Here is a 5,166-nt window from a genome sequence, read left to right on the forward strand (position 1 = left end):
CAATCTCCAATGCAGTACAGAAATCCCTTGATTGTGGTCGGGAAGTTCGTATGATTGGCCTTGATTTTAGTGCTGCCTTTGACCGTGTTAATCATGAGGCCCTTGTTTTCAAACTGAAACAGTTGGGAGTGGGTGGGTCGTTTCTTGTCATTATTATTGATTTTTTTAAGCAGTAGATCTCAAAGAGTTGTTGTTGATGGGCACCATAGTGAGTATAGGAATGTGATATCCGGTGTTCCACAGGGTAGTGTTCTTGGCCCATTACTTTTCATACTATATACACATGACATGTGGTTTGGCCTAGAAAATAAACTTGTTGCATATGCAGATGATGCTACTCTCTTTGCATCAATTCCATCCCCTGAGTGTAGATCTGGGGTTGGTGAATCCCTTAATAGAGATTTAGCTAAAATTAGTGCATGGTGCAAATTATGGGGTATGAAGTTGAATCCTAACAAAACTCAAAGTATGATTGTAAGTAGGTCAAGGACGGTGGCTCCTCAACATCCGGATCTCAGTATTGATAATGTTTCTTTAAATTTGTATGACTCTTTCAAAATTTAGGCGTGATTCTTGATAGCAAATTTACTTTTGAGAAACATATAAGGTCTGTGTCTTCTTCAATTGCACAAAAAATTGGCTTATTGAGAAAGTCTTTTAAGATATTCGGTGATCAATCTATTCTGAAGAAGTGTTTTAATTCTTTTATTCTACCTTGTTTTGAGTATTGTTCTCCTGTCTGGTCTTCAGCTGCTGATTCTCATCTTAATTTGTTGGACAGAAACTTACGGTCTATTAAATTTCTTATTCCTGATCTAGATATTAATCTCTGGCACCGTCGATCAATTAGTTCATTGTGCATGTTGCATAAGATTTTTCATAACTCTGACCATCCTTTACATTCAGATCTCCCTGGACAATTCTATCCTGTTCGTAATACTAGGCAGGCAGTTAATTCTAATAGCCAGGCCTTCTCCATCAAAAGACTCAATACTACGCAGTACTCTAGAAGTTTTATTCCAGCTGTTACCAAGTTGTGGAATGATCTTCCTAATCGGGTTGTTGAATCAGTAGAACTTCAAAAGTTCAAAGTTGGAGCAAATGCTTTATTGTTGACCAGACGGACATGAGTCTTTTTATAGTTCATATATGACATTTTTGTTGTTGACGTTGTTAATAGTTTATATATGATATATCTCTTTTGACATTACTTTTTTTAGAATGATTTATTGTTAATTTGTTCTCTTCAGTTATTTATTTCCTTATTTCCTTTCCTCACTGGGCTATTTTTCCCTATTGGAGCCCCTGGGCTTATAGCATCTTGCTTTTCCAATGAGGGTTGTAGCTTGGATAGTAATAATAATAATAATAATACTATGAGATTCAGGGCCTCTGTAACACGGTTTTTTCGCAATAGTTTTTTATCTATGAATTTCTTAAATATAAAGCTCATTCAGAATGCACATTATATCTACAGATAAATTTTGACTATATTCTGCATTACGTAGGTTGAATAAATTTGGTACTTATAATGTAAAAGTGACGTTTTTCCTTCCTTACTCAGAGAAAAGGTTTCGAACGCACTCGTTACGTAACTTATGACGGCATTTCTTCCCTCTTTCTTGATCGATGATTGGCTATACGTAACGAAGGCTATACCTCTGCCAACAATGACACAAAAGATTAAATAAAAGCAAAGCAGTACACCTTTATGAATTCTGAAACCTCTCCACTGATAATTGTCATAATGAACAAACCAACAAAATATGTTAATAAATAAAAAAATACTTCGATTATTAGTCTAACTCCCAAAATAAGTTTCCTAAGAAATTACAGTCTACTTTATAGGTCACAATCGGATTGACAAGGTGTAGGGAATAGTTGGTAATTTTCAAAAACGTAGTAGACAAGCTTGATTTGATAACTGCTATATCCAATGTCAAGCAATTTTTATTTATTGTCCATCTACCTACCTATTTACTGTAAAAAAAAAAAAAAAAAAAAATAGCCGGTGCCGTATTTTGGCTTTAAACCTTCACCAATAATTATCGTCAGAATGATGACTGCATGAGGCTCCACCCACTTTGGCTTCGTTATAATTCAGGATAACACTGAAGGCTATCATGGGCATTGTTGGATCAGAAAATTTAAATTCTGGCTATAAAAACTCATTTCTCGAGTAGTTGTAAGAAGTGCTAAATGATCCTCAAGGATCCCAGCAGTTGCGGCACTACTGCTACAGTAGTATTACTACGCTAGCACAGATACCCCACCCACATTTATGTATCGTTCCGCCATTCATAAAGTCTTTGTCTTGTTTTTTCACTGTGCAATAAGCCATGGCCTCCTCAGAAATTAAGTTAAACATTAGATGATAGGTTATTTCATTAAGCTGACAAATTATGGCAACTGGGTATGTTAAGCCGATGTTGAAGCTAAAGATAAAGTATGGTATCATTCCTTCATTGCATAATCATCTTTACTACTATTTGTTTTGCTACATGTAGTAATTACTTTAAAGGATAAATGAATTATGTTCACTTTACTTCTATAAATTTCCATTAGATGTACAAATAAAACTCCTAAAACTATTCATGATTTATTTACAAAATGCAGTCATCATCACTCTCGAGGAAAAGATCATCTTCCCCGTCCTCATCGTCACTGGCCAGGCTAATGATGACTGGTTCTACTGTCTCTCGGATATTGTCCGACTCCCAATACTCCTCTTCTAAATGACGGGATTGTCTTATTGCTCCTGCCCACACTTCTGGGGGTAAAAGAAAGCCTGGCTTCCTCCAACCTGTCCTGCAGGTCTGATCGAGTAAATCGACGGAGGGAGGAACGTTCGTGTCTCTTCATGAACCCCCACACCTGTTCAATTGCATTGAGCTCGGGGTGAGCGGAGGGCAAACGCACAACCTCATGGCCCCATTCACGGATGTTGTTGTCAATCTCATACCTTCGCTCCGGCCGATTCTTTTGGCAAATAAGCAGAAGCTCCGAGCGTGTAGCAGAAGTTCGGAACGATATCCTGCGCTGTTCTAGCCACCTGACGAGAGAACATAATAGAACATTAATACCTTAAAGATAGATCATAAATTGTTACATGTAGTACAAGCAATAAAGTGCAATTTAATCAAGTTCCCATTAAAATATGTTAATTGACTCTTCGAACAATTTATACATACATATATATATATATATATATATATATATATATATATATATATATATATATGGATATATATATATATATATATATATATATATATATATATATGAATATATATATATATATATATATATATATATATATATATAAATATATATATATATATAATTATATATATATTTATATCTATATCTATATGTATATATATATATATATATATATATATATATATATATATATATATATATATATATATATATATATATATATATATTTATATATATATATATATATATATATATATATATATATATATTATATATATATATATATATATATATATATATATATACATATATATATATATATATATATATATTTATATCTATATCTATATCTCTATGTATATATATATATATATATATATATATATATATATATATATATATGTTTATATCTATATCTATATCTCTATGTATATATATATATATATATATATATATATATATATATATATATATATATATATATATATATATATATATATACATTGGAAGTCATTATAATCACCTGACGAGATCTGCCTTTTTGGTTGCTGATGTGGGGCATCGACTCTCCTCGAGCAGTGTGCTATGATATGGTTCATTACCAAGCACAAGTACAGATGGCTCGGGAAGGGATGGCAGAAGTTGTGTCGTTAGCCACTGTTTGAACAACTTTACATTCATCTCGCCATGGTAGTCTCCCTGATTGGTCTTGGCCAGGTAGCACAGGTATGAACCATCTATAAAGCCCTCATTCGTGCCAGCTGCCACCACCACAAAACGCTTACCTTCTCCAGGAGGAACCTGACGACTGTAAGTGGGGCTGGTGATATCCTGCGTAGTGTCTGCCCATTCCCTGTTGTGGGCTATCTTCGTCGTGAACCAGGTTTCATCTACGTAAACGACCACTCTGCCCTCCTCCTGTTGGTGTCGTAGATCACGGAGAGCAGTTATCCGGCGGCATATAATTTCCAGAGATTCCTTCCTTACATACATCTTACGTTGGGAAGTTTTATACTTGAATCCCATAGAATGCAAGAGTCGAAGTACTGAAGCCCATGATGTCATTTCCGGAATAATGCCAGCTGTTTTGAGGTCATTTGTCAAGGAACCAACAGTAAAATGCTCCTTTTCAACAAACTTTCTGTGGATACAGCGACGAATGGCACCAGGCAGCACTTGTGATCGTGGCGATGGTGAAGGAACGGGACTGGAGGCACGGTTGACGGTGACCCTCACTGCACCTGCAGTCATGGCCAAAACATAGCCAATACGGTCGTACGGCCGAAGATTTTAGCACCCAAATCTTATTTCAACAAAAATAGTTATATAAAGACTGTCTACATACAATCTCTCTCTTTTTCTCTCTCTCTTGGTGGCATAGTGAATCGTTAATGGAAATGTTCAAAAGCCTGAATTGACATTACAAGTATTATAATCATGTTACGCTAAATAGAAATCAGACCATAAACATTGGATTTAAACTAGAAACTGAATAATTACTTATTCAGGCTATAGTAAATATGGCCACGGGCTTTCTCTTGACTGTATAAAGTTGCAAGTCGTAAGACAAATGCAGTTTTGCAACCACGGGGGCAATTCCAAATCCTGTTAGCCATTCTTGACTGTTATGGGTTTCAGAGCCGATGGAACAAGGTGAATGGGTGTCTGGTGGATGGGCGGGGCAAAATTTTGTCAAAAAGTGTTTACATTGCTTTCGTAATGAATGTTTTCGACTCTTGGCTCGTTATCACTGGCCATGGCGTCGGCTAGATCATTTTTACTCTATAAAAATTAAAACTATCGGGTTTAGGTTATTGATAATGCTGACAAAATTTGTGTGTGGTTGTAAAATATACATATATCAACTTTCAGCTACATCCGATGCTTTGATAAGGAGCAAAGTCGAAAAAAACCGTGTTACAGAGGCCCTGAATCTCATAGTAG

The 5,166-nt window shown here is 35.2% G+C and overlaps 1 pseudogene; it reads right to left on the minus strand.

The window, feature by feature from the left end:
• Positions 1-2,603: 2,603 nt before the first annotated feature.
• On the minus strand, positions 2,604-4,870 carry LOC137655281 (uncharacterized; annotated as a pseudogene).
• Between the last annotated feature and the right edge of the window lie 296 nt (positions 4,871-5,166).

Source organism: Palaemon carinicauda, chromosome 16, assembly GCF_036898095.1.
Source record: "Palaemon carinicauda isolate YSFRI2023 chromosome 16, ASM3689809v2, whole genome shotgun sequence".
In the NCBI taxonomy this organism is placed as follows: Eukaryota; Metazoa; Arthropoda; class Malacostraca; order Decapoda; family Palaemonidae; genus Palaemon; species Palaemon carinicauda.